Consider the following 13,356-nt stretch of genomic DNA (forward strand, 5'->3'; position numbering starts at 1 on the left):
CTTATTTTAGTAAAAAAAAAAAAAATAAATTTCTACCCATTCCCTGCCTAAGCATACAGTATGTAGTGGACTTCCCGAGATTTTTAAAAATTCACTTCTGTTTGTAATGCTCCTGATGTGTGTGAGTGAATGACTGCATCATCCATTTTCCATTGCCATCTTCTCTATTCTCCGTGTGTCTGGGGAGGTTGATTTGATTTTTTTTCCCCTTTTGCTCTGTAATAAGGTAGGGAATTTTGTATGATTTTGCATGGCTTGGGCTATGAGGTACAGCACAAGATACAGTCACAGATAGTTTGACCTTGGTGGTGATCATATTGTAATCAGAGTTTCTAAGGGACAAAACACTGTAAACTCCAGTAACTTCCCTGAGGTTCTTAACACTTGTGGATGAATTGGCCTGATGTATTATATTCATAAGTTTAAAGCATTGTTATGCAGGACTGATAGACTATGTGTTTGTCTGCTGTGTATTTTGGTGTGTATGTATGTGGAATGATTGATGTGAGTGTTAACTCCATAGTAAAGTAAAACCAAAGGACTCTGTTTTTTTTTTTTCAAACACATTTATATGAGAGAGATGCACCACGGGCACTGTCAGTCCCCAGACAGAGGAGTATTCTTCCTCATCCTGCAACAAAATAAGGGACTCAAATGAGGAGAAGAGTTAATGGCATTAATAAACTGAGAGAGGAGGTTTAAAATTACTTTGAGAATAAAAGCACTTTCTGATATGGCTCAAAGTTCTCTAAATTTACTTCTAAAATGAAAAAGTATTAATTGCATATTATTTGCAAATTTTTGACCCCTTGAACAGACCTTCAGTGTGGGTCTTAAATCACTCACCAGTGCAAGGGATGGGATTCACAAAGGAGCAAAGCCAATCAGGCACCCAGGTCCTTATGGCTTCTTGGAAAAATCCTGACCTGAATACTTTGCCCTGTTGAGTGAATTAACTGCTCTGAAGTGTGTGGGAGTTCAGGCCATTCGTGCCCTCTCGAGGAAATGTGGAATGCTCTGGCGGGTAATGACCCCACTGGATGAGACCACAGGGCTTTTTCTACGGGGACACTGAGGCGTGTTAATTTTTGAGCCAATTATCATTCAGAAGCGATGGCAAAACATCCAGCTCCACAGAATGACAGCCTGAAGCAGGTCTTGCAGGAGCTGCCAATCTTTTCTTGGACCAATGGAAAGAGGTGGTGGATGTTTGCATTGAGCTCCTGCTTTTTTTTTTTTGCTTTTTCTGTTCTCCTCCTTACTGAAGAAATAATTATTTCTCCTTTTTTCTTTTTTTTTTTTTCCTCCTTTTTCTTTATAAATGCAACTTTTTATTCTGATTATATCCATATAAAGTCAGAGGAATTTTTCTACAATACTTGGGCTACCCCTGACATCCTCACTGGAAATCACTGGGAGGTATCACCAAGGGGATGGGGAGGGCAGGGCAGTCAGAATTCCCTCTGTCCTTCAGGTAACATCCTACAGACCAGCGTGCTGCAAATCCCCATGTTGCTTGGGGGCAGGAGGAAAGGAATAATAATTTTCTGTAGATTAGTGGCTATTGTATCATCTCACGTTGCTTAATAAGCCTGATGTTACGTGTGAGAGGTAAGCTCCTTAGTGGGAGCAGGGTGCACTGTAATGACCTTTTGTGTGCAGGTCTGTGGAGATGAAAGTTCCCTCCTGAGGTTATGGGGCTGGCTGTGCAGCATGCAGAAACGCTGACTTCAACTTGCTGTCCTGCGCAGATGCTCTCAAGTCTATTAATGCTCTCAAAAAATCTGTTTAGGAACCTGGTTTTTCTTCCTCTGATTCCACCCAGGATAAATTTGACTTGGAAATAGGACAGAAATGCTGTGTCATGATTTTTAAAATAAATAAATAAGCGATTGCTATGAAAGGGAGCTCATTGATCCTTAGTCGCTTCATTTATAATTACCCACATATGGAGTCATCCTACCTCATCTTTAAAAAACAAACCCGCCTCTCAGAACCCCACCAGGCAGCTAAAGTGGCTTCTTGTGTCCCTCCCCACCCTGCTCTCCTCAACCTCAAATACTTATAAAATATAAGCGTCCAGTATAGATTATAACGTGTTGTAAGACTGGAGCCTTTGCTTTCCCGGCTGTTCAGTAAATACGCTGTGTCTCTTGGATGTGCCCTGAGGCTCAGAAACCTGAGGCCTGCCCACATCGTGAGTTCTACTTTCCTCCTTGCAAAGTGCCTCTGGCTACTGGAGCTGTCGATGCAGCCCCTTCCACCCCCCCAGCCCTGCTAAGAAAAAGCTTTTTTTTCCCCCCTCTTTTTTCTTAAGACAGCTGTACAGCTGTAACAAACCTCAAATAGCTACTGGGGTTTTTTTATCAGTTGCAGGTAAGGCTAAAACCTGAAATATTCATTTGGCACTTGTGGGTACGGGGCGCTTGGCACCGGCACGTGAAGCCTCAGGTGCTGCCGGTTTGGCTGTGGTTCTCCCCATGGAGCCATGAGGGATTGGTGTGTTCCCCCGTCCTTGTCCTGAGCTTCTGTGGGAATCACCGTGTCCCCTTGGTGTCTGAGCTGCTGCCCCAGGTGCAGGGCTGTGTCCTTGGCTTTCAGAGAGATCCCAGAGAGCATCCCGTAGGTGGGTGCTCTGTTGCAGTGACTCCTGTGTGGTTTGGGGCTGGGCTGCCATGCCAGAGCCCTTCCTGGGGAATCCTGCTCTTTGTTCCTGCACAGGCACCCCTGGCTCTCAGCCTCGGCCGCAGGCACTGGGCGAGCTGGTGCCCAGCTCCCAGGATTTAGTAGCAGAAGGGCATCCCTGTGCTGGCTTTGGGATGCCACGGGAGGGTGGGCGGCTGTGCATCCCTCTTGCCATGGCTAGTGGGGTTTTGCAGGTGTTCCCTAGCCCAGGGGCTGTGCCTCTCCTCCCGTCTCCCGGGCAGCCCTGCCATCCGCATCCCTGCCTTCCCATGGCCAGGCAGGAATGTGATGATCCTGGGGAGAGCTCCCGCAGGGAGCAGGGCATTTGCTAATTGTATCAGGGTGCACGGTTGAAGCTATTCTGTGTTTCATTCTCTGTGAACCTGATTTACCGGCCTTGGAGGAGATTTTGCTCCCGCTGCAAAATCAAATATATCTTTCTGCTCAGCTCTCTGACTCCTTTACATGGAAGTTGTTTTTCTAGTACCTGCTAAGTTATTTTAATTTTTTTTTTTTTTTGCATATTAATATTGAGAGAGAGCAAACATACATACATGAATAGGCTTTAAAAACACTCAGTGTTTTCAAACCGTGGTCCTTTAAATAAATAAATACAAAAGTTGCCTAGCGGGCCAGCCAGTTCAAAATGCCTGCACTATATTTAGCAACAAGAGCAACATTTTCAGCTATTTGCAGATTTATACAGCTCAGGGCTGCTCTTTGTTTCAGCTTTGGGGCTGTGGCATGAAAGTGTGAGAGATGCAGATGTGGGAGTGTGGTGTCTGCGGGCTGCGCTCCCCGCGGCCGTGGTTGGGTGTTCGCTGCCGGACGGCGCGGCAGAGCCACCCTCACCTCTGCAAAACAAACCTCTGCCACAACCACAAGAATCTGGCGCATGGGGCACAGTCCCCCCAGGACATGAACTATTGCAGAGCTGCTGGTGCCCTTCTCCCTGGGACAGAGGCCCCTCCAAGCCACTGTTTCTACATGGATTTTTTTTTTTAATTCTGATTTTTTTCCCCTTGTTCCCATCCTTCTTCTTTTCCACCCACACTTGGAGAAGAAGAATGCAGGCTTATGCATGTTGCATTTTTGCCTGTGCAGCAGAAAATTTTTTTTGTTTTTTTTTTTTTTTTTCCCCTATACATGCATGCAGCAATGCATTATTTCAATTTGCTGCTCAAAAAAAGAGTGCTTTCCTTTTTTTTTTTTTCTCCACTTTGTTGAAACGGAAGGGATTGTTTTGTGTTAGTTAATTTTGCTGTTTGATTTTTGTTTCTACTCTTTTCAGCTCAGGGAATGGATATGGCAGTGTAGTTTTTTGACTGAGGAAAATTCATCTCTTTGAATAAACAAAAAGCCCCCCATTTCTTCAAAATTTCTAGTAGTGTATTTTGTGCATCTTAAGTCTGCAAACTATGCCAGTTCAAGAAAAGTTGCTTACATTTAATGTATAACCTAAAGGTACTTGAAAACTCAGCATGCCTTTCTAAAGTCATGACATGATTTATTTGGAATTTGCAGTAATTTGGCTTATTTTCATTAGGGGTGCCCTTTAAATTGGAGAAAAATAATGCATAATGATATAAATTTTGGGCCATATTTGTTTTGACATCTTTTTTCTCTGCATCTCCTTTAAGAAAAAACAACATTTCATGTGTTCTTGAGGAACAGTTTGTGTGGCTGATGATTCAACTAAGAATATTTTTTAAAATACTTATTTTAAATACCTAAATGCATATTGCATTGTTTTGGTGGTGCTGGAGGAAACCAGAAAATAAATACACAGGGTGGCTGCCCAGGAACAAGAGGTGACAGCACAGATTTAGTGAATACTTCATTTGTTTTATTTTCATACCAAATGATTCACTTAGTCCTCCACCTAAATATAATTCTTCCTACTTAGTGAGGAGTCATCTTTCCCTCTGGCCAGATGGGGTGTCTTTTCCATGGGTATCCAAAGGCAAGCCTTCATTGTTTCCTCTTCTGATGGACAATTGAGACATCCAGCTGTTATTTGGAAGGAAAATGGGTGCAGCAGTCTTGCTGTCCCCAGGACCTAGTGCCACCAGAGAAGTAAAAAGGGCAATTATTGATAGGGGTTCCGAATCCTGGGAAGGGAACGTTTCTTTCCCGGCTCTCTAGGAGGGATTTGGAAAGAGCCATAATCCTGGGTTAGGAGTAATTTGTTACAGCAAGATGATACTTGAGTGGCAGGAGGATTCTGGCAGAGGCAGCGAGAAGGTTTTATTCAGAGGAGTAGCTGGTCTCACAGAAGGTCAGGCTGACACAAATCCTACCCCAGCCCACAAGTTTTGTTTCTCAGCCAGCACAATTGGCTGAGGGGACTCTCGACCTCTTTTACATCTTTCAAAGACATCTCCACACATCTGAGCTAAAAGATTACTGCAAGGAATGTGGACCAGGATGTGATGCAGTGGAAAGTTTTTTTTTCCAAGGCTTTTCTGAAAAACTAAACCTCAACAGCAACCTTCCCAGTTTCTCCTAGGAGGTCAGAATATTGCTGGTTCCAGTCTTATCTCCAGGACTTTTTTCTGAGGTTGCCTTAAGGTTACATTTTTGTGTTAACCTTAAAAAAAAAAAAAAAAAAAAAAAGACAAAACTTACCACCCCTAGGAGAAGAGAATTTTGTAAGTTCTTCATTTTCATGAAGGCCTGAAACCCTTGGAGCCATCTATTCTGCAGTTACCCCTTGTTGCATTGAAGGCCCAATCACACATGGAACATGGAAACCACAAGGGAGGTGACAGGAAATTCAGTATGAAATTTGCTGGGTTTACTAGAGAGTGGCTCCCAGCAGTTCACCCAGAATTGCTACATCGACAGGAATTTTTGTGGTAGTGATTAGAGTCATGAGTTTCACTTACCCAACAGTGGAAGAAAATATGACTCTTTCAGTAAAACCCTCTTAGGCCATGTTACTATAATGAGCAAACTGCTAAATTTTCCTGTAGCACCTTTACTCAGGGATCTCACCCACCTGTGCCACTCATTCACAGGTACTTCACAAGATCTGAGATGACAATTTGGATCAAAGGGTGAAGAAACCCCTTCCAACCAAGACAGTCTTGGAGGCCTCTTTGGAGAGGGACTTGTCTTGCAGAGCATCCTTTTACTGTCTTGCCGTTGTCATACCTCTGCTGGCTTTTGATAGCTGGAGGAGCCAAGCACTTCATAAATCAACCCTTTTTTGGCTGATAGAGGATAGGTCTAGATTAGGTATTAGGAAGAAATTCTTTCCTGTGAGGGTGGTGTGGGACTGGCACAGGTTGCCCAGAGAAATTGTGGATGCCCCATCCAAGGTCAGGCTGGATGGGGCTCTGAGCAGCCTGGTCTCAGTATCCCTGCTCATGGCAGGAAAGTTGGAACTTTGGATGATCTCCAAGGTTCCATCCAACTCAAACCACTCTGATTCTATGACTGATGCAGGAGAGAGTTGTACAAAGATAGGCCTCTTTATGTCTGTCTGGGTTTTTTTTTACTTTCACACAAAGACATGCAGTGCAAAATGGTACCAGTTCAGTGTCGTGGTCGTGTAGAGATGAATTTCCTGGTGGGCTTCACTACCAGGGTACTGAAGGAGCCTGGCTGATGCTTCCCATAATCAAGAAACACATTCCCATGTTTCAATTCCATTCCAAACTCCAAGTGGTGGAAGTGAGGGGAAAAATGGGGGCATGTTTGGAGGGCTTCCTTTGCTCCTTGCACAGCTGTGCTGTGGGGTTTTTCTTGCTTTTCCTTTAAAAAAAATTAAAAAGCAGTTGCAAAGCTTAAAGTCACAGGCCCTCCTTTACAAATAGAGCTATGCTCTTAACAGAGTTGGAAAGTTTCAAGGGAGGCAAGGTTCCTCTGGAGCAGCTCCTCTATTCAAATGGAGGTAGCTCAGTGCCATGATCTGTCTCTAACGTGCTGTCAGATATCTTTACTGCCTTGATTTAAAGGGGAGGAAAGGAATTATATTTTATAGACCATAAAATGCATTCTTGGACTTCATGCAAACACTAGTTACCAATTGTTCTCTCACTTTCTGGGAGATTGCCAGGATGAGAAATTGTGTGTCTGTACATCAAATTTTTTTGGTGAGCCTTAGAGGCTGGCTAAATTATGAGTCTAAGCAAGATGCACCTACAGAAAGACTTTCTTTAAATTTTTTGACTGTCCTATTCTTCATCTAATGGAAACTCAGTGCTTAAGTGCAACAAAACAGGTTGCTGAGAAAATCTGGGGAAAGTAGCTTAAAAATGAAGTTGGGTTTTTCTTCTGTTTTAAAGTAGACAAAATGCTTGTTCTTGTTCCTTAACTGAAATTATGCTTTTATTTGTACCTGTCTTTTGGAGCAGCACTTTGCAGACATCTCACTTTGCAGTCCTCAGCCAACCTGCTGGTTTCTGCAGCAAGGATTGTGGGGTCTTTCAAGTTATATGTGAAAAAACTAATGGTGCTTTCCCAAGCTCCACCCAGGATTGAGAAATATAGCCTGCAGTTGCTTTGAAGAGATACCATGTGAACTGCAGAAAGTAATGCTGTACTTCTATGTCACATGAACACCCTTCCTCTTGTAAAACTAAAAAAATTATTTTAAATTCCTGCAGTAGCTGATTAGCCTTTACTTTGCTTCTTTATGCTCGGTGTAAGTATCTCAGAACTCAACTGTAGCTTACCAACCTTGCCTTCAGTAGAAGCAAAGACCTGTTTTCCTTCAGTGTTTCAGTAGAACTGATGGTAAGAATGTCTTTCATCCATGTCAGAATGAGCAAATAATTATCTGCATTTGCTTGAACTTTCATAGGCAATAATTTTTGAGGAAGCTTCTGGTTATTCTCTTTGGCAGCCTCCTCTGCACCCTTATCACTGTGTACAGAAAACCCATGCAAGTGGGGGTGATGCCTGGCAGAAGTAATGGGGTGGACCTGTTACATTGCATCTCATCTGCAGGAGAGGAGCTGTGCATGCTCTTCTGGGATGCAGGAGAAGAGCCTGGAGAGGTCAGGAGAAAGCACAGGATCTGCTCTTTCTGGGATGTTCCCACATCTGCAGTCAGCAGAACTGCAGTTGACGAGGCGCCTGTGGGGCTCAGGCTGTTGCTTTGTGCCTTATCCCACACCAAAATGGGCATCCTCTTTGCCCATCACCTTAGGTTGCTCTGTGCCTTCAGTGCCAGCTCCAGAGCCCAGGGTTTCTGCTTTCAGGAATCCCTCCTTTAGGTGATCTTGGGCTGTTTAATCACTAACACATTTCTTTACCTTCCAGCCAGCGGAGGACTCAGCTGTCTCATTTTTCTGCCCTAACAGCACCTCATATGACAAAGGCACAGGCAAAATACTGAAATGGGCAACTCAAGGTCTCTGTGTCAGGGACTCCTGTGTATTACTAGAAGGGAAGGAGACAAGGTCACTCAAATTCTCAATAATGAGAGAATTAAAGGACATTTTAAATTTGGAAGAGGCCTTATGTGCATGTGTCAATGCAGGAACATAACACTTACCAGATCCTGGTTTTTGTACCACTTTCCCCCCTCTATGTATTTTACTTAATAACTTATTTTTGTGGTGTTGCAATAGTTTAAAAGATCATGTTAGTAAAATAAAAAGTGGAGATATAAGATAAATACTTTGATGTTTTACAATTTTATGCTTTCATTTCTTGAATGCTCTGGGGAAATCTTTTGTGCGGAAAGGATCGGTCTCACTGAAATCAACCTTGCTGCTTTTGTTTTGAGCAGCTCCCCTGAGCCTCGTGGTGGTGCATTGCATATTCTGTAGAAGGGCTCAGCATCGTGGGTGGTGTCTATTACTTCTCATACAAAAAATTCCAGACATTGCAGATCTGCAAGGAATAGGAGGCCTTTTTAAAGTTCCTTCAACAGGCTCCTTCAGTTATTTAAAAATAAATCCTTCAGATTTTGCTCTCACACACACACCTCTACAAACAAGGTGATAACTGAAGACCAGAAATAAGGGGTTGAGGTAAATTAAGCAATGGAGCAGGAGCTGGGGGTCTACAGTTAAATCTTTAGAAGCTTTGTTTCTAATGTAAGTGGGGACACTAATAGGTGACAAACCTTTCTTTGTAGGTACCAAGATGAGTATCCTCTTGCAACTTTTTTTTTTTTTTTTTGTCTGTAGAGAGCAATTATGGTGTTGTTAATCTTTGTTCCTTATTGGCTTCCCCATAAATATCAGCTCTCCCTTCAGCATTGTCATCTCCGTGTTGCTACTGGATTATCTCCGGTTAAAATTTGCCTAGATGCTCCCTCACAGAAATGCTTCTAACTAAATATTGGAGAAGCTCCTGACCTTCAAGTTGACATCCAGGTGTGTACTTCCGTGTGACTCTACAATGCTGGCCAAGGAAGAGACTGACCCCAAAACTAGGATCAGGAATATTTCTATGAGATCCAGGGAGAAAGTGCAGACTTTGGAGGTGTGATCCAGTGGTTAGGGGAGGTATTGGATACCAGTGGCATCAAGCTGACTCCAGGAGCCCTGCTCCTGCTTGTTTCAGTTCCTGGGAGCTAATAAGCACCAGCTGCAGGAAACCTGAGCTGGAAAGCATTGTGCAGCTTTCCTTCTGTTTAAAAATATGGCCTTTTTTTCCCCTTACTGTGTTTATGTTTTCATATGTTGAAGAACATCACTTGTAGGGCAATCTAGCAGTGAAAACAATAGTGTGACAGGGGGACAGGACCAGGTTGGACACTGGTGCAGGAAACACCTGTGAGCTCAGTGCCATCCTTTCCTCCACGGCTGCACGGCTGTGAGCCCTGTCCCGGCCTGTGGGGCAGCTGCCAGCCCTGAGTTAGAGCTTCCAGCAAACTCCTCGAGTGCTGGACGTGAAGTTCAGCTGCCTTTGACCAACTCTGCTGTGAAAACTTGGGGAAGGTGTTTGTTTGCCCAGCCAGTGCTCAGGAAGGTGGCTGTTTTGGGGGGTGGCTATGCAGAGCTGCTCCCGGTGGGTCTGTGCTTTGCAGGACCCCCTGGTTGGAAATGGGAGGTGTGGATGTGTGGGAAGGTTCTTGGGGTTTTTTTGCTCCTTTCTACAGAAAAAATCTGGGCCATTCAAATCATTTGCCTTTTCCCTTGTGCTGACAATTTAACAGCCTTTTTAAAAGCTTTGGTTTCTCTCAAGTATGCTCACCCCATACTTGTTTTAATTCTTGTGTGGAGGCCTGGAGCTTAACAATTATTTTGCTTAAGCTCTCTGAGACTTGCCATAAAACTTTTTTATTTTTTTTAAACGCACACATGCTAATGATCCCCATCAGATCATATTGTTAAACAGGGAATAAAGTACTTGCACCACGATGACATTATTTAAAAAAAATGTCAAAATCAGGCCAGCAGAGCCCATTTCAGTAGTTTTGTTCTGAAATAATTTGCACAGATTTGTTAGAGTTAATTTGTTGAAAAGTTCGCTGTTTGTACAGGCAAGTCCTGATTTCCACACCGAGACAAGAAGCAGGAGAGGAGCGAGCGGGTGTCCAGCATTTGCAGGAGCAGGCTGGTGGGAACTTTCCCTCCCTCTTACCCTTCTGCCCCCTCCCAGCTGCCCAGTGCAGGAATGTAAAAGCAGCATCAGAAGGCTGAGAAAGTCGGCTTTGGATTTTTGTGGACTCCTTGCAAATCAGAGGAACTGTCTGGCTCAAATCTGCATTTAGGGCCAAGAGAAGAGGATTTCCTGCTATTTAGTTGCTTGAGGAAGGAAAGGATTTACCTCTCTGCTGTAGCAGGACCTAATTTTTCTCCTTTTTAATAAGAATATCATAGCGTAGGGCAGCAGTAGTAAACCTGTGGGAGCAATCACAGCTCTCCCTCCTCTTTCCCGAGGTGATGCAACTGCCCCCCTGCCCAGGCATCCTCCTGTCACAGCTCCCAGCCCCAGCAAGGGCTTGGCATGTCCCTCCACTGTGAAAGAGAGTTGTGGAGGGGGTGGCTGCTGCGACGTCGCTCCCTGGGCCGGCTGCCGCGCTCGGCCACCATCTGGATCCAGTTAGCTCTCTCGGCAGTAGGGCTGAGTCTCATTTCCTCCAACCAGTAATGTTATATAGGCAGTGATCCTGTTCTGCCCTAACATAATTGAAAATTATGTGTATTGTAGACTCGCAGCGCTGAAATGTAGACTTGTAAAAATCTGTGGCTCAGGTAGCCTGTGGAGATTGAATTTGGCACACAATGAGGCTTTTATGTAAAGTAAGAATTATAAGCCACCACATCAATATTGTGTTACAGGCATGACAATTCTTGGATGAGGAGGCCTTGAGTCAGGCTCGTCACCTTAAACAATGCTAATATTTCATACTTTATCAACAGGGCTGGCATTTTGAAGCCAGCAAACATTTTTTTTGCTTTTGCAAACATCCTGCTGTTGAAGGTGTGGGTTCACTAGCTTGACGTGGGCATTGACTGTGGGCTCTGGCCGCCTCTGCTTATCTGACAGACAGAACATCTCACCCCTAGCAGGGCTGGGAGGCTGCTCTGGATCCTGGCCACTTGGTAGAGCTCAAGGAAGTTGCTTTATCGACCCTTGTGCTTTACTGCTTTCCCTTGGGTCTGGTTATTTGATTTTATTTTGTCTCCCACTGGTGTGTTATCCACTGGTAGAAATGGAAGCTGTCCATGTCTGTGCTTATGTGCAAAACTGAGCCCTCTGGGTTTGGACTGTTCCTGCTGGGCTTCATGTGCATGTCCAAAAGAAGCTGTTTGTGCTTTAGCCTTTGCACTGTAAGACTTCTTGGATCCTCTTTGCCAGGGAGGGGTAAGAGAAGGGCTTTACTGGGAGTCCAGACTAAGGGTTTTAAAAGGAGAAAAAAAAAAGTGTAACAGTAAGATCTTCTGAAAGGTTCATCTTGCCCTTAGGTCAGCCTGGTGTAGGAGCTGAAAGTATGCTCTGAAAGCACAGGCTGTTGTGGGATAGAGGTGGAGTGGGAGCAACCATGCCTTCTTGCTCTGTTTCTTCTAATGGAATTTATTGCTAGTAAAAAACAGCACAACTGACAGTCCTGAAGGCGTTGTAATCCCTGCAATAATTGCTAACTGGATGGGGTCTGCTGTGAGCTCGCCCCTGCTGCTTGTCAATGCCTCTGTCTGCCCTTGGGGCAGTCTCAGAGAAGCCCACGTGTTTCTCAGCCTATGTTTTAGGACAGCTGCTGACCTGAGCTCCTCACAGGCTGTTGTGGTTGTACAGATATTCCAGCGTTGCTTGTGACCATGGTCATGGAAAAATGAAGGTGTTCAGTTTATTTTTGTGGGTAGTGGCTTGGTGTCTGTTCCTTGAAAAGCCACTGTTTGAGCTGTCATGTTCTTGTAAGGGCTTCAGCTGTGGCAGTGGTAGCTTCTTGCTCTCCAAAAACCATTGTGAACTTTGAAGCAGAGTCATGCACACATCCTGTGAGGACGTTTTCCTTGGAAGAAGGGAAAAATACTTCACTGATTGTCTGGAAAATCTGAGGAAGCCAATAGTAGCTGTGACCCATCAGAACCCGTTCTAGAAATTCATGCGCCCCTCTACATGGTGGTGTTTTGATTGCTGTCTAAGAAAACTGATGGACTTTTGAAAATGTAGCAGTTTACTTGTTTAATAGTGCCATCTGAAAATCTCTCATGTATCAGATTTCCCCTCAAGTTTAAAAGCTGGCTCTCAGTTGGTTTAGGCTTTGGGTCCAAATTCTACACACTCGGGTTGCATTTTTATGCACTTTTTTGAAACCACAAAGGGTTAGAAAGTTGCTTTAACATCATCCCAACTTTAAAATTTATGTTGTGGTCACATATATTGAAGAGGAGGGATTTGATGCAAGTGATCAAATATCTGGAGACTTACAATTGAGTTGTAAGAGTTAGAAATATTGCTTATCAGTAGTCTAGTTCTGGTTTGTTTGGGTTTTATTTCTTGTTTTTAAGAAGTGCTGAAACATTCTGGTCCACATTGCACAAATCCCAAATGTGAACATGAATAAAAACAAGACTTCTTGGAACTTGTGGAACTCATATGGGGCACAAATCCAGAGTATGGGTTTGTTTATTTGCATTCCAGTAGCTCGGAAAACTCAGGCCCTCCAAGTGATGGGAATTGGGAACACATTCTCCTGCTGGCTTCTGCTTTTTGGGCACCTCAGTGCTCAGTGTCTTGCTGCAAACAGGCCTTGCATGTGAGCAAATGTTTTGCATACGTGAGCAAATGTGATAGATGTGCTGAAAGCATGGAACCAGATCTCCTTCCTTCCTCCATGGAGATTCAGATACAGCTTCCGCTGTTTGCCTGGAGTGGCGGGGGCTGTTTGTGCATGGTGGTTCTTCAAGATTACTCTTATTTAAAAATAAAAAAATAAAAGGAAGGAATGGGTAAACATAACTATTTCTCTAGTAGGTGTTTTCTAGGAATAGATCTGTCAGGTCAAGCAGTGTCTAGTGCTAAATAGGAGCTTCTGCAGTGGCCTGATCTGTGCGTGCAGCTGCTTTTCTTAGTTCTGGGAGGGGGCTGAATGTATGTGGCCATACACATTTCTTCCAGCACAATACAGGGCTTTTAGAAGTCCCATATTAACCTGTGTTAACTGGGACAGCACAGCAGCGTGCAGAGAGAAAAGCCTGGGCTGAAATTATATTTAGATGTACAGCACAGAAGTTTGTTTGGGATAACTAATTTCTCTGT

At 44.0% G+C, this 13,356-nt stretch overlaps 1 protein-coding gene across 22 annotated transcripts in view; it reads left to right on the forward strand.

Annotated features, from left to right (window-relative positions):
- Positions 1–13,356, forward strand: part of TCF7L2 (transcription factor 7 like 2) — a 173,299-nt gene that overhangs the window by 48,055 nt on the left and 111,888 nt on the right. The window lies entirely within an intron of this gene.

The sequence above is a fragment of the Anomalospiza imberbis genome, chromosome 8, assembly GCF_031753505.1.
Source record: "Anomalospiza imberbis isolate Cuckoo-Finch-1a 21T00152 chromosome 8, ASM3175350v1, whole genome shotgun sequence".
NCBI classification, from domain to species: domain Eukaryota; kingdom Metazoa; phylum Chordata; class Aves; order Passeriformes; family Viduidae; genus Anomalospiza; species Anomalospiza imberbis.